Source organism: Trichechus manatus, unplaced genomic scaffold, assembly GCF_000243295.1.
Source record: "Trichechus manatus latirostris isolate Lorelei unplaced genomic scaffold, TriManLat1.0 scaffold00225, whole genome shotgun sequence".
NCBI classification, from domain to species: Eukaryota; Metazoa; Chordata; class Mammalia; order Sirenia; family Trichechidae; genus Trichechus; species Trichechus manatus.
The window spans coordinates 2178946-2204628 of record NW_004444161.1 but is presented as its reverse complement, the minus strand read 5'-3'; positions in this window follow the sequence as shown (position 1 = coordinate 2204628).

Here is a 25683-nt window from a genome sequence, read left to right as displayed (position 1 = left end):
ATCTGCAAAACAGGGATAATAATAGCATTGTTGTGACCGTTGAAAGAAGAAATATACATAGAACAGCATAGATAATGTCTGGCACAGAGAATGTATTTGGCAATTAATAGCTTCCATCGTCTTTCCCAGAGGCAAATATTCATTAATATAATAAAAATTATAAAATATAGGTAAAATAAAATAACACTTAATAGCCAGTACTGAACAAATTTGTGTATAGCTTTAATTTATTCTCCTTTGAATCAGTGTTTTTCAAATTGCTGTTTACAAACCATTAGTGGGTATTAAATATATTTAGTTGATCCTGACCAGAAGAGAAGAGAATATATCAATCATGCATAGAATAGTATTGTTTTCTTAAACTTTCAGTTATACGTATGGTGTGTATATGTACGTGTAGGCTAGATGACAATCTGAAATATATTTCTTATGGTAAGTTTCAGTTTTTTAAAAAAATGAAAAATATTGCTTTATGTGTTCTTCCTATTTACACAGACATCTTTTGCTGTTTTTTGAGTTCGCGCGTTATATGTAAAGATGGCCTTGAGCATATGGCTAAGGTTTGAAAATTCACTAATGCATTTTCACCAGCTGAACGCATTTTCCACATCCAAATGAAAACAAATGTTGTGGGTATCTAGCAAAAAATCATAATTTGTTAAGTAATTTCTAATTACAAGACACGGGCTATATGCAGGAGCCCTGGTGGCGCAGTGGTTAAGAGCCTGGCTGCTACACACATACTTCTTCTTGAATCTTCAAAACCTCTCCATGAGGCACTGCGTTTTGTGAGGAAACTGACGCTCAGAGAAGTGAACTCAAAGTCAGAATTAAATGCCCTTTGGGTCTCACTCTGCGCCCTTGCTTTTCACCACCAAACTATAAAACACGTTCTCAGGTGGAATAAAATTGTGTAGTGTGGTAAGCGTAGAAATGGTTCCCATAGCTAATGCTTCCCTGTCAAAGGTCTGCTGAGTGCAGACTAATTCATCCCAGGGAAGGAACGCAGCACACAAAGGATGGTGAAGAACACTCCTCTCACAGAGCAAATTGGGTCTATCAGTGACTGATTTAGTCATAACACAATTTAGCCTTTTAAAGAGTCAGAATTGTATAAATACAGTACAGGAAGTTCAGAAAGTAATATTTTAAAAACCACATTCTTTTCTCCAGAACAGACAGCACAGAAGGTTCCATTTCCCACGTTAAAACATTCTGTCTTCTCCTTGCGACACAGTGAAACATTTACTAAGGAGATTGAACAGCCAGGATCATGAACCCTGATTCTTTCCACTTTGTTCACAAGAGCAATGGAATCAATGGCAGTCCAGGGCTCTGAAATAGCCTGTTCAAATTTCTTTGCTCAAGCTCAGCTAATATGAATCACTTTGACTAAGTGTTGCCCTGCTTTGCAGAACGCTGTTCTGACAGTATTAATAGTTGGCTCAGTGGAGTTGACCACAATAAGAGCTTTCTCCAGCCTGAGACAGAGCTGATCAAGCCCTTGTGAATGTCAGCATTAAGTCTGGGGATGGATTCCACTCCAAATTTTAAAATACATATAGTGAAAACTCTCCAGAAATATATTACAAGGGGCCAGCTACTAAAAACCGTCGTAACTGAACAATTGTGGAACTCTAGACGAAAACTAAACTTTGAATATATCATGTGAGAACACATTATAGACTAGAATATCTCAAGGAGATTTCTACAATACCTACTAAAGGATGCATTAGTCTACTGTTTTCTTTCTTTCTTTTTTATTGTTTGTTTGCTTACAGCTACCTGCTTCAAATCTGAATTAGCTTCTGATTTCGTTAATGACATCAGATGGTCTCAAATATTCCCTCTGTTTAAAAATCCCTCACTCAAAAAATGGTATATTCTCAGTAATGAGGTGATATAAAGAGCCTTTATAAAGTATTATGTGCATGACCAAGAGGCATGTTCCACTTGGCCAAGTGTAGCCTTGCCACCGCCATGAGGAAGACGCTTAGGGTTGATTAGAACAATTTACCTTAAGAATGCCAATGTGTCTTAAACTAGCCTTGTTTTCTGAAAAACAAAACTTTTGGATGGAATTCCAAAGAATTTGGTCAAAACCACTGTATTTAAACCAGGAACAGCCTCTTAAATCACTTAATTCATGTCCTGCTGGAGCAGAGCAGTCTGTAGCAAGGTCCCCAATGATTCCCTTCGCTTGAGTGTGGGCTGCACCTGGTGACTGACTTCTAAAGAATACAATATGGCAGACGTGATGGGATGCAGTTAGAAGACTGCTTCTGTCCTGGGCGCTCTGTCTCTCTCCCTTCCTCAGTTCACTTGTACTTCAGAAAGCAAGCTGCTATGTTGTGAGCAGCTCAATGGAAAGTCAGACAGATCATGGTGAGGAAATTAAGCCCTCAGTCCAACAACAATGAGAGTACGCTTAAAAGAGGACCCTTCGGCCTGTTGAGTCAGGAGGTGACTGTAACCTCATGCAAAACGTTGAGCCAGAACCACTCAGAGAAGTTGTTCCCAGATTCCTGACCCACAGAAGTGGTGAGAAATAGTTTGTTGCTTAAGCTGCTAAATTTTGGGGTAAGTTGTTAAACAGCAACAGGTAAGTGACACAATCATTTTTCCCCCATCTCCATTAATTTTCATTTCAATATCTCTAATAGAAAAGTTGAACATTGTTCTTCATTTGTTCATTGGCCGTTTGTTCTTCTTTTGTTGAGAATTACCTGTTACCATGTTTTTCTTTTTTTATTAATTCATTAGAATTCACTACGCATTAGAGATATAATTCATTATCCATAAATATGTTGCAAATATGGTTTTCTGTTTTGTTTATATTTTTCTAGTCACTAAAGTTATTTGATATAAAAAAGCTTTTAAATTTGTGTAGAAAAATCTATCAATGATTTCTCTTATTATTTCTTCTTTTGTGTTCATGCATAGAAGTTCTTTCTCATCCCTAAATTAGATCTATATTCTCCTATATTTTCTAATAGTTTTAGAAAACAAAACCATGAACATGTAACTGTTTAATCTATTAGGAATTTATTTTGTATAATACGAGGTAACAATATAACTGGTTTTATTTTTCCAAATAGTTTTCTGATGGTCCCAGAAATATTTATTTAGTAATATTTTTCAGACTGAGTTAAATTCTGTTGTCATTACTTAGAAAATCGTAAGAGTAGCAGTTGTCAAAGTGTGGTCCAGCAACCCCAGGAGTCCCAGAGAACCTTATATGGGATCCACCAGGTCAAAACTCTTTTCATAATAATATTAAAACTTTTTTGACTTTTTGACTGTCTTGACTTTTGCACTGGGGTGGCAAAATCAATGGTGGGTAGAACAGCTGCAGGTGCCCTAGCACAAACCAAGTGGGTTTTCACCAAACTGTTGTCCTTGTTGTGTGCCATTGAGTCGATTCCAACTCATAGCGACTGTGATGGGTAATGCTATGTGTCAACTTGGCTAGACCATGATTCTCAGTGTTATGTAATTATCGTCCATTTTGTGATCTGACGTAAGGGGAGTTTCTTTGGGGGTGTGGCCTGCATCCAATATATATGGATGTTCTGGCAAAGCTCTCTCTCTCTCCATCCTGCATCCAACTCGTCATCATCTGACCTCTGGTTCTTGGGACTTGAGCCAGCAGCCTGCCATCTGCCCTGCTGATTTGGGGTTCATCAGCCCCTGCAACCATGTGAGTCAGGAGAAGCCTCCAGCCTGATGCCTGACTCACAGATTTGAGGCTTGCCAGCCTCTACAACCATGTAAGCCATTTCCTTGAAATACATCTCTCTTTACATATATATGTATACGCTTCACCAATTTTACTCCTCTAGAGAACACAGCCTAAGAGAGTGACCCTATATGACAGAGCAGAAACTGCCTCACAGGGCAGTTTCTTGGATGTAATCTTTACAGGACCCAATTGCCAGGTCTTTTATTCCTGAGGCGTGGCTGTTAGATTTGAACTGCCAACCTTCCAGTTAGCAGCCAAGCGCTTGACCATTGCGCCACCAGAACTCCTAGTAGTCATTATATTCTTCACCTCCACATACTTGCATTTAAAAAACTAACAAAAGAGCAAATGAATTAGTTTCACTTAAGAAAGACTTTGATGACCCAGTAAAAATTATTCATTTTATTAAATCTCAACCCTTGAGTAACATCTTTCCAACATTCTGTGTGACATTATAGGAAGTACACATAAAACACTTCTACTGCATAGTGAAGAAAGATAGTTGTCTTGAGGAAAAACTCTTCTGAGACTGTTTGAAATCAGAGCTTTTTTTTTAATAAAACACCATTTTTACTTGGAAAAAAATGACTGACTGACAAACTATGATAATTCAAACTTGGGTATCTGACAGACATATTCTTTTTTTTTTTAATTGTACTTTAGGTGTAGGTTTACAGAACAAATAGTTTCTCATTAAACAGTCAGTACACATATTGTTTTACGACATTGGTTAACAACCCCACGACATGTCAACACTCTCCCTTCTCAACCTTGGAGGACCTTTTTTTTTTTTAGTTCGGTGAAAATATTCATAGCCAAAGATGAAGCATTTCAGAAATTTCTACATGTACAATTCAATGACTTCTATTACATTCTTTCAGTTGTGCTTCTATTCTCACTATCCTTTTCCAAATTATTCCATCACCATTATTTTCAACTCACTGGCCCCTAGGCTTCCCATCAAATCTTTTGAGTTGCTGCTGTCAGTTTTATCACACATAGATAATTCTTTTTTTTTTTTTTTGTCCCTTAGATGAAGGTTTACAGAACAAATAGTTTCTCATTAAACAGTTAGTACACATATTGCCTTATGACAATGGTTAACAACCCCACAACATGTCCACACTCTCCCTTCTTAACCTTGTGTTCCCTATCACCAGCTTTCTTGTTCCATCCTGGCTTCGTGTCCTTGTGCAGACATATTCTTGAAAATGAACTAAGTGAATTTGTCACATCAAGGAAAACAACTGACAGTATTTGTTCCAATGATAAAATTCTTGCTTTGAAGTGAATATTAGAATTTTGGGAAATTTGTATCTGCCATCATAGTCCTGACAACTTCCCTATACTTAAAGATGTTTCTGAAGAGATCAGCGATAATGTTAACAAGTGTGATTTTCTGATATTGTTTAATAAAATCTATCAACATTTAAAAAGCCACATAACTCCATCCAAAGTGTAAGACAGACAAATGAATTTCAAAGTACAATAAGTTCATTGTTATGGTTTCAGATTTTCCACGACAGCTAACCTTTACAAAATAATCACTTGTCGAATGTTAGCATAATATCAAAGAAGAACATTGACACTTCCTCCATTTTCCAACTATATGCATCAAATATGTTCACTAAAACAATGGGGCAACAGATGGAATTCAGAGGTAGATATCAGAGTCCAGCTGTCTTCTATTAAGCCAGGCTTTGAATAGATTTCAAAAAAATGTAAATGTATTGCTAATTTATTTTTATTTTGGAAAATATCTTATCAATAAAAATGCTATTTATGTTAATATGTAATGGGTTTATTGTTATTTTTAATGAATTAATAAATGTTTTTTATAAATTTCTCATACAGTAAATACTGCTGGATTTAGCCCGCATGAACGAGAACTCTTTGGGATCCCACTTTCCTTCTCTACCTTTCCGTGTTATGTCTATTAGATCCTTCCTATCAGCATTTAAATATGTTTAACTTCTAAAACTGAAATATCCTTAGCCCCACTTCTCCCAGATTCTGCTTCCCACCTTCCCTTCAAAACCAAACATTCTCTTTTCCTGGCTTCTTGATGAAAACAAACTACCATCGTTTTCCAACTTCTCTATCACCTCTTGCTGAATGAGCTTTGCAACTCATCATCCTCAGTCCTGTTTTTCAATGTTTGGAGTCACTCAAGGCTCAACCTAGACCTTCTTCTTGTCTCTTTCTTTCCTCCATCAATCAGTTCATCAGTTTTTATGCCTGAATTGCTAGCTATATAAAAGCCCATCAGTATTTCGTTTTCTGTTTGACTTCATTTTATACAGGTACACCTCCCCTTTTTTTCATATTGCCATAAGTATGTAGTTGAAAACAACTGCTGAAAAGTTAAAATGCTTCATCCATCTTCTCTGTGTATCTATGAGTCAGGCCACAGCATTAGACAAAGGAAAGTGGATTAGAGCCCAAGTTCCTGCCAATTGTATTCATCTTGGCATGTTTTTAATGGGCTATCCCAGAGTTTGGAAAGGGCAGGCACTTCTGATTTATATTAAAGACTTAAGCTGCTGCTAGTGGAAATTGGCTGTGTAAGTGAATTAAAACACAGTCTACTTCGAAGACCTATACTTCCCTTCGAGAAATTTATAAGCTTCTATTATCAGTAGCACAAATCACTCAAACAACTACATCAAGTAAACCAAATTATACAGATTATAATAAGAGGCCCAGTGGCTGGAATAATTCCAGAACAGTTTAACTCATTAGGTCTGGTTTATCTTATACCAAATGTTTTCCACAATCTTGTTTTTATAAATGATGCTTCCTTAGTTATCAGGTTTCCTGGGTGTCTCTTGCATCAGATTCCACTCCTACCCATCAATGTTAAAGTGTTTCATCAGTTGGTCCTACAAAACTTGAAGTCAGGTTTTGCCTTTCTCTGCTTATACCACTCCACCCCTCATTACTCTACCCTTATACTGAGGAAAATCTCATTTTCAAATTCCAACTGAAAGTGAAGGGGACTTGAAGCACTTACTGATGTGATCAAAGACCACAGCCTTCAGTATGGATTACACCTCAACATAAAGAAAACAAAAATCCTCACGAATGGACCAATAAGTAATGTCATGATAAACGGAGAAAAGATTGAAGTTGCCAAGGATTTCATTTTACTTGGATCCACAATCAACACGCATGGAAGCAGCAGTCAGGAAATCAAAAGTGCATTGCATTAGGCAAATCTCCTGCAAAAGACCTCTTTAAAGTGTTAAAAAGCAAAGATGTCACCTTGAAGACTAAGGTGTGCCTGACCCAAGTTGTGGTCTTTTCAGTCACCTCATATGTATGGGAAAGCAGGACAATGAGCAAGAAGACAGAAGAAGAATTGATGCCTTTGAATTCTGGTGTTGGAGAAGAATAATGAATATACTATGGACTGCCAAACGGACGAACAAATCTGTCTTGGAAGAAATACAGCCAGAATGCCCCTTAGAAGCAAGGATGGCGACACAACGTTTCACATGCTTTAGACATGTTGTCAGGGGGGACCAGTCCCTGGAGAAGGACATCATGCCTGGTGAAGTAGAGGGTCAGCGAAAAAGAGGAAGGCCCTCAATGAGATGGATTGACACAGTGGCTGCAACAACTGGCTCAAACATAAGAATGATTGTGAGGATGGTGCAGGACTGGGCAGTGTTTTGTTCTGTTTTACACAGGGTCGCTATGAGTGCGAACCAACACAACAGCACCTAACAACAACAACAACCACGCAGCCATTCACTTCTTATGTATGATAACTTTTATAAAAATAGTTTGAAATCTTAAAAGGTGGCTAGTTTTTTTTCTAAGCACTATTTATTTTTAAAAATATAGTTGACACAAATACCGTAATTAAGTAATTCTACACAACTGAATCTCTAAATATATCGAGCAGAGTTGGAACAACAATGCAAGAAAGTTACATATTCTCTTTTTTGATAAACAGAGAAAAGATTGAAGTCGTCAAGGATTTCATTTTACTTGGATCCACAATAAACGCCCATGGAAGCAGCAGTCAAGAAATCAAACGATGTATTGCATTGGGCAAATCTGCTGCAAAAGACCTCTTTAAAGTGTTGAAAAGCAAAGATGTCACTTTGAGGACGAAGGTATGCCTGACCCAAGCCATGGTATCTTCAATCACCTTATATGCATGTGAAAGCTGGACACTGAATAAGGAAGACCAAAGAGGAATTGATGCCTTTGAATTACGGTGTTGGTGAAGAATATTGAATATACCATGGACCGCCAGAGAAACGAACAAATCTGTCTTGGAAGAAGTACAGCCAGATTGCTTGTTAGAATCGAGTTAGGTGAGACTTCATCTCACATAATTTGGACATGTTATCAGGAGGGACCAGTCCCTGGAGAGGGACATCATGCTTGGTAAACTAGAGGGTCAGTGAAAAAAAAAAGGAACACCCTCAAAGAGATAGATAGACACAGTGGCTGCGACAATGGGCGCAAGCATAACAATGATTGTGAGGATGGCAAAGGACCGGGCAGTGTTTTGTTCTGTCGTACACTGTCTTAGTCATCTAGTGTTGCTATAACAGAAGTAGGATGGCTTTAACAAATAGAAGTTTATTCTCTCACAGTCCAGTAGGCTACAAGTCCAAATTCAGGGTGTCAGCTCCAGGGGAATGCTTTCTCTGTTGGTTCTAGAGGAAGGTCTGTGTCATCAATCTTCCCTTGATATGGGAGCTTCTCTGCACAGGTACCTCAGGTCGAAAGGACGTGCTTTGCTCCTGGCGCTGCTTTCTTGGTGGTATGAGGTTCCCATATGTCTCTGCTTGCTTCTGTCTTTTATATCTCAAAAGAGGTTGGCTTAAGATACTATCCAATCTTGTATACTCATCAGTATAACTGCCTCTAATCCATCTTATTACATCATAGTGGTAGAGTTTACAACGCATAAGGAAATCACATCAGATTACAAAATGGTACACAGTCATACAATACTGGGAATCATAACCCAGCCAAGTTGACAGATATTTTGGGGGGACACAATTCAATCCATGACATACACTATGTACTCGATGGCACCTAACAACAACATGATCTTGTTGTTGTCTGTCTTTCACTGCACTTCCCTGCTCTCCTCCTGTCACGCCTCAGTCACTTCAGGGTTCAAGGATATGCTCTGATCTTCCTCAATTACCTGCCTCTCATCAAATATGCGACTCCTAACTTAAATGTCATTTATCCCAAGATCTTCCCTGAACCCTAACTACTCGCCCTCTCTCCTTCCCCATTTCCAGAGTTAAGCCCTTCCTCTTCTTGTCTCCCATAGAATCATGAATACTTCTTTTTGTAATTATTTACAAATGATTGTTATGTATTATATTTATATTATTATATTATATATTATATTTATAATATGTTATATATATTATTATATATTATATTTACAAATAATAATCATAATTATCTTCAGTTCATCTCTTCAGTTGACCTAGAAGGCAGATTCCATCCTCTGCTTATATTTTTATCTCCACTTAATAAAAACTTGTCACTTGAAAGAAGACAGGAAAGAGAGTGCATAGTGGTAAAATTTTGACCCTTCTTCAAACAGATTGGATTTAGAGGCACCTATGCGATGCCAGAAACCCTGGTAGTGCTGTGGTTAAGAGCTCATCTGCTATCCAAAAGGTCGGCAGTTCGACTCCACCAGCTGTTCCTTGGAAACCCTAGGGGGCAGTTCTACTCTGTCCTATAGGGTTGCTATGAGTTGGAATTGACTTGACAGCAACAGATTTTAGTTTTTTGTGATGTCAAGGTGGAGATATGCAATCGACAATTGAATGTCTTGTATTCAACAGATTGATGAGTGCTGGAGAAAGAGATTTGGGAGTCATCAGTGGTGATATCCAAGGCCACGGGCAGGAAAACAAGTTTAACAAGAAAAGAAGGGGAATAAGAATTGGACACTAGGGAACCATTAAGAGATTAGTAAGGTCAGAGACCACCACCCATCTTTCGGTTTGTGGTACTCTGGTGTCTTGTGTGTTGCTGTGATGCTGGAAGCTATGCCACTGGTATTTTAAGTACCAGCAGGATCATCCAGGTTTCAGCAGAGCTTCTAGACTCAGACAGACTAAGAAGAAAGGGCTTGTGATCTACTTCTGAAAATCAGCCAGTGAAAACCTTACAGATCACAGCAGAATATTGTTTGATGTAGTGCTGGAAGACAAGCCCCCTAAATTGGAAGGCACTCAAAATACACAATGGCCATAACAATGGACTCCAGCATATCAGCAATCATGAAGACGGTGCAGGACCAGACAATATTTTGTTCTGTTGTACATGGGGTCGCCACTAACAACAACAAAGTCAGAGAAACTTACAGAGATGACTAAGGAACGTGTAGAAAGGTAGGTGGAAAATCAAGAGCGAAAGATGTTAAGGAAGTCAAGAGAGAAAAGAGCTCCAGAAAAAAGCAAGTGTCCGATAAAGATGACAGCTGAAAAGTGTCCATTAGATTCAGCATTGAGTTTAGTAATAATCTTAGGAATATCATTTTTAATGGCAGAGACAAAATCTAAACAGCCGAGTAATGAATAAAGATAAACATGTTGAGGTAGTGGGTATGGATTTTTTCTTTTTTTTTTTTTTGCTTCTAGGATCTGTCAGTCTTGAAATTACCGTCTTGGACCTACAGAGAAACTGTGGTGAGAAAAATGTTAACAGTGTTTCTCAGTGAGGGTGCTATTAGCCTTTGGGGGCAGGTCAATGGATCACAGCAATGATGAGCATCCCTGACTCTGCCCATCAGAGTCCTTGTCATGAAAATAAAAAAGTATCACAGCCTTCTCCCAAAACCACATGCAACAGGGTCCATCTCCCTGCTCAGAAGTACTGATAACTGGGTTTGCTCTAACAACCCTGACATGATGTTCTAAAGACTTTGGGAATTTTCTTGACTAAAAAGTCCCACAGTAACATCTTTCAGCTGCTGGGATTATCAGAAGCCTTTCTTCTCTAACAAGACTCATTCTTAGCTTATTATTGGAATAATAATAACCTTTATCTTTCAGCCACTGCTTATCTGTCACAAAAGAGATACTTCTTATACATTCAAGCTCTATCTGCTTCCTAAAAAATATTTCATGTTTGGCTCTTAACAAATCTTTAAGGCTACTTTTCTTATTGAAAGAGCACCACTAACAATTCATTATGTTTAACACAGCCTGTGTCTCTGTGAATGCACAGGTGCTCTTTAATGTATTGGTTTTACCTGTATTCTTGTGTTAACATCCTGGACTAATTTCTACATTTTTAGTTTTCCTCATGCTAAGATCCTCTCAGAATGTCTACTTCTCTGCTCTACTCAGATTCTTCTGGTCCTCAAAAGCCCTCCTCAAGTCCTACTCTTCCAAGAAGCTTATTATCCTACGAAGGCGGACCAATGGAAAAATTTACCATTTGCGCCATCTTGGCAAGTCCTGACGTCTTTGAGCGTTGGTTTCTGAAACTTTAAAATGTTAATATCATCCTGGCCTACACCACATACATTCACCCTGAGGTTCAGATAAGTTAATGTATGTGAAAGCAACTATGCAAATAAAAAGCCTACTATTGGTAATAAACTAGAATTCAGGAATCCTCTATTCTGCCACGTCAACTATACCTAGGCAGCACTTTCTAACTAAGAACACACTTCCTTTGTGAGATACACTGTGTCTGAGATGGAGTTGTTTAGCCATTACCTACATACAGTATGTTTTTTACTGAGTTGTCCAACAGGGTAGCAAAACGCAGTCATGCATGTCATGATCCACGCATTTGCCCAAGAGAAGCTGATAGCAGGCCACCAACTTACTTCACATTGAGACCAAAACAGTGCTCAGATGGAAGCAACGACTTTTAGTCATTAACAGAAACCATTGACCTGGAGGTGAAAGGCTCCATACCCCACTCCCCATTCTTAGACCTGGAGTAACCTACCAGTTTGCTTTGCTTAATTACTTCACTCATTAATGGAAGGCCAAACTTAACTCTAGTGTGTGTGTGTGTGTGTGTGTGTGTACTGCCCCGGCACATATACACAGAAGCATGTAGACCACCAGAGCACATTTTTGTATTTCAGTTGTCCACTCTTTTCTTTTCAGTATTTTTTGGAGATAACCTAGGGGATTTAATGGCTTTGCTTAACCCACACATATCATACAGCAAAATACCTGAAACACGGAAGGGATGTTTAAGAGATCAGAAGAGATTACATTATGAAATAATATTTATACTACTCACATATACCGACACAGACCTAAAATGATTAGGGCCGTGTTTCGGGTTTCAGAGTGAGGCATTTCTGGCAGAAATGAGTTATTGCAGCACTAAAAACTACGTGGCTGCTGAAAGACTACCAGCCCATGATAGGTTTGTGAAATGATAGGGTCTTTTTTGTTTTTCCTTTCTCCAGATGAGTGCTATCAAAAACATGGTAAGAACCGTAATATTTAGCTGTATAACACTGAGGGGAATAAACTCATATGCAGTGATTATCTCTGATGTTTCTGGACAATCTAAAGATACATTACATTTTCCTAATCGTACCTACCTTCTTTTTGATAAGATGTTTTAGAACAGCCTGCCCTTATAATCAGTACAATTTATCACCTATCCCCAAAGTACTCTGCAGTTGAAATGCTTGACATATATACTGGGTGTCACGGATTTAGCAAAAATTGAATTATAAATTGCCCTGCCAGTTTTTGCCTCTGGAAATAATGAAAAAGTGAGCTACAGAAATGTTCTCCTGAAGGATTTACTTTTTAAGTGACTATGAAGAAAGTAACAACCAACATGGATTGCCAAAATATTCTCTCTCGAAGCATGGATTATTTTTGCAACTAAGAAAATATAACAATAGAATTAAGAAGAAGTGTAAATTCCACTTCCAGGAAAAGAAAGCAGTTGTAATGCTATATTCATTTTACAAAACTGAGAATTTAATGCCTGATGATCTCAGGGTTCATCTAAAGCTAAATCAAATGACATGCAAAATTCTTCTTAGAAATTATAAATATTTTATTTTTATGAATGAAAAGAAGACCTATTGGAATTATTTACCTAATTATTTACCACTCAAAATATATTTATTGTTCAGCATTACTTGATTTATTTGAACTTTACATAACATGCTTATGAACAACTTTATCTGAGATCATTATTAAATGCTAATTGTATAAAAATTAAATACTGCAAGAGCTTATAAAGAAAAACTAACTCAAATTTGGTACATATTTTTCTAGTCTTTTCTTTTCTCTGTATATGTGTTTTTAAACAAAGTATGTGCATACTCTATATGCATTTTTATATCTTTTCTCCATCTCGTTATAAGCCATTATATTAAATAATATTCTAAAACATTATTTTTAATGGCTGTATAATATGCTAGCATATGGAAGTATTTTAACTAATATGAGTATCTATTTTTGAACATAGTGTTTTTCTAACTCTTGACTATGAGAAATAACAATGAAATGACTGTACTTACAGTTGATGTTGGATGGATCTGGGCTGAAAGGAGAGAATAACAGAAAGATGTTCACATGTGTTTTATTGACTGTGCAAAGGCATTTGACTGTGTGGATCGTAACAAACTATGGATAACATTGTGAAGAATGGGAATTCCAGAACACTTAATTGTGCTCATTGGGAACCTGCACAGAGACTAAGAAGCAGTTGTTCAAACAGAACAACAGGATACTCTGTGGTTTAAAATCAGGAAAGATCTATGTCAGGGTTATATCCTTTCACCATACTTATTCAATCTTTATGCTGAGCAAATAATCCGAGAAGCTCGACTATGTGAAGAAGAATGTGGCATCAGGACCGGAGAAAGACTCATTAACAACCTGCAATACGCAGATGACGCAACCTTGCTTGCTGAAAGTGAAGAGGATTTGAAGTACTTACAAATGAAGACGAAAGACTACAGCCTTTGGTATGGATTACACCTCAAATAAAGAAAACAAAAATCCTCACAACTGGACAATATCATGATAAACGGAGAAAAGATGACAGTTGTCAAGGATTTCATTTTACTTGGATCCACAATCAAGGCCGATGGAAGTAGCTGTCAAGTAATCAAACAACGTATTTCATTGGGCAAATCCACTGCAAAAGACCTCTTTAAAGTATTAAAAAGCAAAGATGTCACTATGAGGACTAAGATGTGCCTGACCCTAGCCATGATATTTTCAGTCGTCTTGTATACATGTGAAAGCTGGACAACGAATAAGGAAAATCGAAGGAGAATTGATGCCTTTGAATTATGGTGTTGGTGAAGAATATTAAATATACCATGGACTGCCAGAAGAACAAACAAATGTGTCTTGGAAGAAGTACAGCCAGAACGCTCCTTAGAAGTGGGGATGGTGAGGCTCTGTCTCACATATTTTGTACGTGTTATCAGGAGGGACCAGTACCTGGAGAAGGACATCATGTTTGGTAAAGTAGAGAGTCAGCGAAAGAGAAGACCCTCAATCAGATCGATTGACACAGTGGCTGCAATAATGAGCTTAAACATAGTAACGATTGTGAGGATGGCGCAGGACTGGGCAGTGTTTCGTTCTGTTGTATGTTGGGTCTCTATGAGTTGAGATTGACTCAATGGCACCTAACAACAACAAAATACTTATTTCATCTTTCATCTCTGAATATTTGCTTAGAAATAGACTTACTGGGTCAAAAAATATGCAACTTCTAAAGGTACTTGATAATAGTTCCAAATGTCATTTCGTAAAGATTATATCACCTTGCCTGCTCACCAACAGCTAATGAAACTGCCAGTCACAGAAAACCTCATCAGGTTTAATTATTTTAAGCCTTTGGTCATTTTATGGGTGAAATATTTTATCTCCTTTTAATTTAAATGTTTGGATAACAAGTTGCATGGGTTGTTTTTATAATTTATGCATGTTTATTGGCTATTACCATTTTTTCTATAAAGTGCTTATAAATAATCTTCACTTCATTGACATGGGTAATGCCTTTAAGCTTACTTTTAGTCAAGTTGATATAATAGTTTTTTTCCTCTTACTAATGTCTTACAAGGGATGATATAATTGTTTATGTGGAGTATTTTTGGAATATTATGTATTTATGCCTTTTTTAAGCACACACACTTTGAATGTTCTGAAAGATGCTATATCATTATTCAAGTATATTTACTACATTATTTTACTCTATTTGTAACAATCACCCAGCTTGATCTTTCCAAAAGTTAATCATTTTAGGATTTATTTTAGCCACATTCGTCTGCAGAAGAAGATCCAATTGTTTCACTGGGATTTGCCAATTAGTAACATATTTTATGAAGTTACCTTCTTATTTTTCTCTGACATTCTCCTCACTAATGCATTCACTTGGGTATAAGCAATTCACAGTGTTTATCAGATTATTTTGGAAACTTACAGAAGCATACACATACATAAAAATCCTGGAATTTCAAAGTTTTTCCCAATCATGCCAGTTTCTGAAAATTCAAAGAGAAATGTCCTGTATTCTCTTTGATCCTAATGCAAAAGGTGGAAGTATGGAGTTAGTAATATACTAATAGCAGCCTCAAACAGGAAGAAAAGCAAAGTACTGGAAATGGGTACAATGTGCATCCTTGTGTTTTGCTCATATACATGTGATAGCCATCTACCACGGCTTGATACCTATTCTGTGCTTATTTGCCTAGTAACCTTGGATAAATTGCTTCACTTCTCTCTGAAACTTAATTTCTTTATTTATAATTTTTTTTAATCTACCTTACAAAGTTATTGTGAATATTAAAGTAACGTATATAAGGAACCTGACATTTATAACAGCTCCCAGCATATATTAGATGTTCAACAAATGGTGGTTATTGCTGCTACTTCTGCTACCATGATTTCTACTATTTCTAATACTTAGATTTGAAGTTCTTAGTTTCTTTGAGATACTGTTCACTTGTCTATCTCAATAAAAACACTACTAAATTTTTATAAAATCTTAGACTTTTCATTGTACTTTTCTCAAATATCTCACAATCTTTACAAAACCCCTGTAAAATAAGCGGGACAGGTGTTATTATCTCAGTTTTATAGATGAGGAAACTAAGTTTCGGAAAGGGTAAGTGAAGGAGTAGAGACTTTTTTTTTTTTTTTTTTGACTTGACTTATTCCTGCTTTGATCACATCCTGAGGATGCAAACTGCAAAGAAAGCAAAACAAGCCAATATTCCAATGCTGGGCTTCTCTTTCTGTTCCTTAGTGTTCTGTCTTATGTCTTTTGCTTTACTTTCCCATGCACTAAGCAATTGTTGTTTGAGTTATAAGAACTCTTGAGGTGAACAATATAAATGAAATTCAGGGAAGTACAAAAGCCGTTATAAGAAGTGTTAGTCATTACAGCTGAAGATTAAATAGGGACAACTGTCACCATGAAATCCAGATGCTTTTTGATAACCAGCTCTTCCTCAAAGCTCATGATGGTCAGTCCCCATATTCTATTTAGATTTTGTCAGGGTAAACATGACCGTCACGTCTCTGAATCAGGTATTCCATGTCTATACCATGAATTGCTCAGTTGTATCTTCAATTCATTGTTGAGTTCAGAGTTCAATGTATTGAAAGCAACACCTTGTTTGGCTATTAGAGAAGTGGGAAAAAGACAAGAAGACAGGTTTCTTGACTATATTTTTGAGACCTAAAACCCAGCCTTAGTTTGAGAAATAAATTGATCTTCGCAATGCATAAGAGCCCAACTCTGCTTCTAATGTCATCGCTGTCCTTAGATCTCCCAGTGGATGATATTTCCCTCTAGGGAATTATGAATCAGGCTTTTAAAATAACTTCTCAGAGACAGTGCAAACCATAAATCTGCTAACTCTTTTCTTCTGGGTTTATGTGTGGCTTGACAGACAAGAAATTCAGACCTACGTAATAAAAGTAGCCCATATATCCTTGCTAATGGTGGACTTGCTGCCACTGGAATTACTGTCCTAAATAAATACTATGAAAAAAAACAAACTTCTAGACTTCATTTTATTCTGGCTGACTTCCTGCCTTTCTGGAACAGTGATGTAAGGCAAGACCCAAAAGGGAGAATTGAGCCAAAAAAGAAGGAGAATGCAATGTCACACAGACATAACACAGATCAGATAAGCCCACCTTCACTTAACAAACACCAGATAGTGAAGGCAGAAAATAGAAACATCCAACCCTATAGAATAAACTCAGCCGATTTCAAACACTCGTGTGAGGATGGGAAGTGCAGTGTATATGTTCACACTATTAAATTCTTTCCTTTAACCTTTAAATATGCAAACAAGTAACTATAGAAATGTCTTTTGATCTTGACAAGTCTAATCTGACTTGAACTTGGGGTCTAGGGCTGTTTGACATTGAAATGGTGTGATACATTTTCTCCTCTTTTTCCACGGCCCAAGCTTGGCTAGGAGCAAGGGCCTTAATCTGACTCTGTTAGATTTTCCTAACAACACTATTGCGAATGAACTAAGTCACTATCAAATCAAAACCAGAATAAGGAAATGCACACAAAAGAATGTCACACTTCATATGCAGTCCTCATAGCCTCGTTTTATGTGCTGTTTATCATTTTAAATGATCACGTTCTAATGGTTAAAGACCATATCAGCAGAAAGAGCTCTGGGGCTGCTTTTTCTGCTCCTTCCTATTCATTTTCCATGCAGCAGCCAGATAATCTCTTAAAATGTAAAACTGATCACTCCTTGCTCAAAACTCTTTAATGACATTCCTTAGTATTTAGGCTAAACTCCCAGTTCCTACCCAATCTTCCATGATTGCCCCTACCTACCTCTTCAACCGTATCTAATACCATTCTCTCTTTCTCTCTCTGCACTCCTGGTGCAATAAGTAAAATTTGGAATTTTATCCCAAACTACTCAGATGAATGACGGATCCCAATTTCAGGAGACATTCTTCAAGTGAGCAGGGATGATCCTTGCTGAGGGCACCATGCTTCCATACCCTTTGCTCATCCACCTACTGAAAACCAGGATGAGGAGACATGAAAGACTGGTGTTTACCTATGGAATGCTCTGCTGGCAGGGGCAAATGATGACAGTGGAAACTCTGTAGAGAGTTCCACAAAGGCCCTCGCACAAACTGTTGAACTTGCCAAGGCAAATACAATTGTTTAGTGGATGAGAAAGGAAGAAAGAATTCTTTAAATATTTAAATTAAAGATCTGTTGTTTTTGAAGTTAGCCACCATGGAGTCAGCCCCAACTTATTGCAACCCCAACTCATCGTGACCCCCATGCACAACAGAACACAAGGCTGCCCAGTCCTGCATCATCTCTATGACTGTTTACAGGTTGTTGTTATCCACAGGATTTTCATTGGCTAATTTTCAGAAGTAGATCGCCAAGCCTTGCTTTCCAGCCATCTTAGTCTGGAAAGCTCTGCTGCAACCTGTTCAGTATCATAACAACACCCAAGCCACCAATGGCAGATGGGTGGTGGCTGTGTATGTGGCACAGCGGCCAAAACCAAACACTGGTGTTCTGCAGAGCAGACATGAACTCTACCTCTCAACCACCACTGCCCCTAAATTAAAGATTAGGTATATCAAATTCAGGTGAGTGCTGAGCTAGTGAAACTAAATTAACAGAACTCTCTAAGAACCGAACGCTTCGTATTTCACGAAGACACCATCAGAAACATTTTTCAAAAGATTCTACAAAGAGGATAAAACACCTATAAGTCAAAACCCCACGGTGTGATCAGAGAAATATCCAGCTCTGCAGCAGTGCCAATCATGTGATACTTGTGGTCAACCAGCACCTTGTGGGAGAAAGAACCCCAACACGCTATTTTAAATCAGAGAACGGTTAAGTATGGTCCATTTTAACGTGACATCCTCCTCACACTCTAAAAGGAAAACATTTTCTAGCTTTTCATTGCCTTGAAAGCACAAGATCCTGCATAAAAATGTCAGTTACACGTTTTTAAGCAAATGTTTCCTTTTACAATATGGCACACATCATAATTCCTTTGCCCTGCTTCTCCCTGAAGAAGAGGGGGAGTCTAACCCACTAACTAGCAGCCAAACACTCGTCTCTTAAAAATGCAGTAACAAGAAATGAAACCGAGCTGCAACAAAACAAGGCATCAAGAGCAGAGGTCTTGCCCTGAATTTATCATTTGTTTATATTTCCTCCAGTCTTTTAAAATATCTCTAGGTACATCTTTTTTGTGAAATATTAGGAGTCAGTGAATGAACTATAAAAGTATTTTCTTCAAATTAAACTAATTCAGTTTGGCCTGTAACAGACAAACACTGGTTAAATTTTATTACACTCACGTTACTGCATAATGAGTACATTTGAGCCTAAAGTTCTAATACTTCCTCTGCTTGTCAATTTTTTGTTTTAGGGAGAAATTCTCCTTGCACAAAGAAAGAGTTCTTAAACGAGAATTCATTTACAGACCCATCCAAATCTGGTTCATTCCTTCTCATGAAATTAGCTACCCTCACTCTGAGGTACTATTTGCCAATTTTCAAACCAGACTTAATTCTCCTAAAAATGTTTCAAGCCTTTGAAAAGAAATCTGACTATAAACATGTTTCCTTAACCAAGTAGCATGAACAACATCACTGCAACAAACAATAATTTCACAGCTATCCTTGGGTTAATTCCAAGAGCCACAAGGGAACTCCGTCTCTAGTCCATTCCTTTGTCCCCACATTTACTGAAAAGGGAAACTTATATCTTAACATAATATTATTATGCTTTTCACATTCAGGAGAGTGACAACTTTGAGATAGTGTGCATAGTTGTTTTGTCCCAGGGAAGCCTCTCTAACCCAGCAGATCTTACACAGGGAATATTCTTCCACACGCCACTACATTTGCAGCTCTTCAAGGTTTACCTCAACTGTGGCACTAGGAAATTAGAAAATGTTGCATAAATCATTCCTGCTATTCAGCTAGCCAAGAGTAAAACATTCCCAGATAATTAAAAAAGGCAACTGATGCATGTGGGTTACCAAACACATAATAGACCAAAAAAAGAAAGAAAGAAAAAAGTACACCCCATAATTTATTCTCCTAAAATGAGTTAAAGTAATATTGGTATGTTTTTTCTCTCCCTAAAGGATTCTGAGACCCCCACCTCCATGATTTCTCTTTTGTCCTCCACATCTTTCTTTCACTACCCAGAAGCCTATAAATAAGCTGGGTAGATGCAGGCAAGACTATTAACCTTTACTTTTATTAAAAAACGTCTTGATGCTCCTCTCTCCCAATTGAGAAGAAAGAATGGAAAAATGCTTGTCAAAAAACACATTAGAGATATGGCCAACCCATATGGGAAACTCTTTGAATTCCACTTGACTAAGGACATAGTTGATAGTAAATGCAGTCATTTTAAAGGGATGCTGCCAGATGTAAATTTGTCCTATACCCAGAAATAAATGTGCTTGTTTTTTTCATCTCCATAATACTCTAAAAGGAGCCATGATGAAGCAAAGAGTTAAGCACTCAGCTGCTAACCAAAAGGTTGGCAGTTCGAACACCTGCAGTGACTCCATGGGAGAAAGACCTAGAAATCTGTTTCCTTAAGATTGCAGGCAAGAAAACCAGACGGAGCAGTCCAATTCTGTCGCATGGGGTTGCTATGAGTCAGAATCTACTCGAGGGCACCTAACAACAACAATAATACTTTAATTGTCCTTACCAACAAAGAATGATTATTGGAAGCCAACACGAGCAGGCATCACCATGGCCACCTAATTTTTCAGAACTACCTCCTCCAAGTAGAGTCGGCCTTAAAGACGTGTGTCATGGATTGAATTGTGTCCCCCCAAAATATGTGTCACCTAGGTTAGGCCATGATTCCCAGTATTGTGTGGTTGTCCTCCATTTTGTGATTATCCTATGTGTTATAAATCATAATCTCTGCCTGTGGTTAAAGAAGATTAGGGTGGGATGTAACACCTTCACTCAGGTCACATCCTTGATCCAATGGGGTGTGGCCTGCACCATCTTTTATCTCACAAGAGATAAAAGGAAAGGGAAGCCAGCAGAGAGTTGGAGACCTCATACCACCAAGAAATCAGTGCTGAGAGCAGAGTGTGTCCTTTGGACCCTGGGTTCCTGCATGGAGAAGCTCCTAGTCCAGGGGAAGATTGATGACAAGGACCTTCCTTCAGAGCCAACAGAGACAGAAAGGCTTCTCCTGGAGCTGATGTCCTGAATTTGGACTTCTAGCCTCGTAAACTGTGAGAAAATTAATTTCTCCCTTGTTAAAGTCATCCACTTGTTTCATCCATTTCTGTTATAGCAGCACTAGATGACTAAGACAACGTGGATGGAGTAAAGTTTCAAGATATTTATTTGCTAATGTGGAACCACTCAAAATGAGAAGAAACAGCTGCAAACATCCATTAATAATTGGACTGTGGAATGTACGAAATATGAATCCAGGAAGTCATCAGAAATGAAATGGAACACATGAAGATCAATATCATAGGCATTAGTGGTATTGGCCATTTTGAATCGGGCACTCATGTGGTCTATTATGTCAGGAATGACAAATCACTGAAGAATGGTGTCACGTTCATCGTCAAAAAGAACATTTCAAGATCTATCCTGACGTACTATGCTGTCAGTGATAAGATAATATCCATATGCCTGCAAGGAAGACCAGTTAATATGAATGTTATTCAAATTTACCCACCAACCATTAAGCCAAAGGTGAGGAAATTGAAGATTTTTACCAACTTCTGCAGTCTGAAATTGATCAAACATGCAATCAAGATGCATTGATAATTATTGTTGATTGCAACATGAAAGTTGGAAAGGAAGAAGGTAATTGGAAAATATGGCCTTTGTGATAAAAACCACCAAATACTTATTCATTGCAAATACCTTTTTTGAACAACATGAACAGAGATTATACACATGGATCTCACCAGATAGAATACAAAGGAATTAAATCAACTACATCTGTGAAAAGAGATGAGAGAGAAGTTCAGTATCATCAGTCAGAACAAGGCCAGAGGTCAAATGTGGAACAGACCACCAATTGCTCATCTGCAAGCTCAACTAGAAACAGAAAAATTAAAACAAGTCCACAAGAGACAAAGTATGCCTTGAGTATATCCCACCTTAGTTTAGAGACCATCTCAAGAACAGATCTGACCCATTGAACACTAATGACCAAAGACCAGACAAGTTGTGGGATGACATCAAGGATATCACACTTGAAGAAAGTAAAAGGTCATTTAAAAGAGCAAAAAGAAAGAAAAGACCAAAATGGATGTCAGAAGAGACTCTGAAACTTGCTGTTGAACATACAGTAGCTAAAGTGAATGGACTAAATGATGTAAAAGAACTGAACAGAAGATTTTGAAGGGCAGCTTGAGAACATAAACTATAGTATTAGAATGAAGTGTGCAAAGACTGGGAGTTAGAAAACCAAAAGGGAAGAATACACATGGCTTTTCTCAAGCTGAAAGAACTAAAAAAAGAATTCAAGCCTCAAGTTGCACTACTGAAGGATTCTATGGGCAAAATATTGAACAACACAGGAAGCATCAAAAGAAGATGGAAGGAAAACACAGAGTCCCTGTACCAAAAAGAATTGGTCAATGTTCAAACATTTCAGGAGGTAGCATATGATCAAGAGCTGATGGTACTGAAGGGAGAAGTCCAAGCTGCATGAAAGGCATTGGCAAAAAACAAGGTTCCAGGAACTGATGGAACACCAATTGAGAAGTTTCAACAAACGGATGCAAAGCTGGAAGAGCTTACTACTCTACGCCAAGAAATTTTTAAGACAGTGTCTCAGTCATCTAGTGCTGCTCTAACAGAGATACCACAATTGGATGGTTTTGACAAAGAGTAATTTATTCTCTCATAGTCCAGTAGGCTACTAGTCCAAATTCAGGGCATCAGCTCCAGGGGAACAGTTTCTCCATTGGCTCTAGAGGAAAGTCCATGTCATCAGTCTTCCTTTGGTCTGGGAGCTTCTCTGCACAGGAACCTCAGGTCCAAAGGACGTGCTCTGCTCCCAGCACTGCTTTCTTGGTGGTATGAGGTTCCCATGTGTCTCTGCTTGCTTCTCTCTTTTATATCTCAAAAGAGATTGCATTAAGACACTGATCTTGTCAACCTCATCAGTGTAATCTCATCATAGTGGTAGAGTTTACAACACATAAGGACATCACATCAGATAACACAATCATACAATACTAGGAATCATGACCTAGTCAAGTTGCTACACAGATTTTTGGGGGGACACAATTCAATCCATGACAGACAGCTACCTGGCTGACTGCAAAAGATCCATATTCATGCCCATTCCAAAGAAAGGTGATGCAACAGAATGCAGAAATTATCAAACAATATCATTAATATCACTTGCAAAGACTACAGCCTTCAGTGGGGATTGCACCTCAACATATAGAAAACAAAAATCCTCACAACTGGACCAATAAGCAACACCATGATGAATGAAGAAAAGATTGAAGTTGTCAAGGATTTCATTTTACTTGGATCCACAAAAAAATGCCCATTGAAACAGCTATCAAGAAATAGAACAACACATTGCATTGGGCAAATCTGCTGCAAAAAAACTTCTTTAAAGTGTTAAAAAGCAAAGATGTCACTTTGAGGACTAAGGTGCATCTGACCAAAGCCATGATATTTTCTATCGCCTCATATGCATGTGAAAACTCGACAATAAATAAAAAAGACTGAAGAAGAAGTGATGTCTTTGAATTATGGTGTTGGCAAAGAATACTGAATATACCACGTACTGCCATAAGAACAATCCAATCTGTCATGGAAGTAGTACAGCCAGAGTGCTCCTTAGAAGAGGGGATGGTGAGGAGGCAGGGCCAAGATGACGGAGAAGTCAGATGCTTCCGGAGGACCCTCTTACAATAAAGACCGGAAAAAACAAGTGAATCTATTGTATGTGGTAATTTGGGAGCCCTGAACATCAAAGGCAGAGTTGATGAACTGGACTGAGTGGCAGGGGGAGGGAGAGAAAGTTCGGAAGCAGCGAGGAGTTGGCAGTCATGAGCCAGCAAAAGCCTGAACCCCTTCAGGCCTGATCAGCTCAGAGGTGAGCTGTGAGGCGGGCAAGCGGCAGTGCTAGGGAGGTGCATTTTCGGCACTGGAAGACAACCAGCGCCAGAGAGTCTACATGGCCACCCAGAACCAGTGAGAAGCAGCCCTGGATTGGCGAAAGATAAGTACTTGCATATGGCTTACCGTGCAGATCAAAAACACCCCCCTTAGGGAAAAACCTCTCTCCCATTTACCTCCCCACTCCCTGCTCTGCACTGGGTCCCAGACCGGCTTCAGCAACTGCCGAGTCCCCTGGGCCGGAAGTAGATCCCTCACATGCCTGGAGCCATTCTCCCTGCCTTGGAGAGTGAACAAATTAACAAACTGGAAAAAAATAAACTGCCGGCTCCCCTAAGCCAAGTACCCAGTGTAGGCACAGCTCCTTTGCCTAGGCACAGGCATAAGGAACCCACAGACTTTGAATGCCCTTCCCCTTGCATAGACTTGTGTGGGCCCATCTCAGCAGAGTAGGCCCTCATTACTGCAGTACTACAGGGTATATACCGGCAGTCTAACTTCAACTGTTTCAGCTGTGAAGTGGCAGGTTCTTGACATTTGACACTGCTTTGCCCATTAAACAGGGTCTTCACCTACCTACATCAGGGGCTTGAGGACTGGTGGCTCCACCCACGCCACCTAGCCACCTGCGAGAGGGGCCCATGTATAAAAGGTGCCCCCCAGTCCTTACAGGCAACAGCATTAGGTGCTCATAGTCCAGCTGCAAAACCCACCCACCTATGCACTCTAGAGAACAGGGACACGCCTTCCTCCTGGACAGTCAGGGGTGGCTGTCAGCCTCCTGCCTTGCTCCGAGTGTGTTCCCCTGCTGCAGCCCGATGCCTGTGCCTACACCAATCACCCATGCCTGTCTAGGACTGTAAGTGAGAGCCTACACCACACACTTGGTGTCTATCTAGCCAGGCACTTGAGCTGAATCCATACAGGAGGAGTGGGTGGACTCCTGAGCTCACATACCTAGTAACAGATCTAACCTCCTGGTGACAGGACACTAGAGCTTCAAAGGTGCCAGTAATCAAACTAGCTCACATGATAAGCCTATTTGGACATATCAAAACAAAACAAAAAACTAGGACACAGTAAACAAACATAAAATAAATAAATATAATAACTTATTGGTGGCTTGGAGACAACAGTCAATATTAAATCACATAAAGATGCAATCCATGATTCAGCAAGCTCCCAAAATAGAGAATCTAGAAATTTTGCAGAGGAGGAAAATTTCTTGGAATTATCGGAGGCAGAATACAAAAGATTAATATACAGAACTATTCAAGAAACTAGGAAGGAAATTAAGCAGTATGCAGAACATGCAATAGAGGAAATTAAAAACGTTAGAGAAGAACAAAATGACAAACGTAACAGGCTGCAAGAATCCATAGAGAGACAGCAATCAAAAATCCAGAAGACTAACAATAAAATTTCAGAATTAGACAACTCAATAGAAAGTCATAGGAGCTGAATGGAGGCAATGGAAATCAGAATTAGTGAGATTAAAGATAAAGCACTTGACACCAACTTATTTGAGGAAAAATCAGATAAAAAGATTTAAAAAAATGAAGAAACTCTAAGAATTATGTGTGACTCTATCAAGGGGAATAACCTATGAGTGATGAGAGTACCAGAATGGGGGGGATAACAGAATATACAGAGAAAATTGTTGAAGATTTGTTGGTAGAAAACTTCCCTGATATCATGAAAGATGACAAGATATCTATCCAAGATGCTCATCGAACCCCACATAAGGTGGATCCCAAAAGAAAGTCACCAAGACATATTATAATCAAACTTGCCAAAACCAAAGATAAA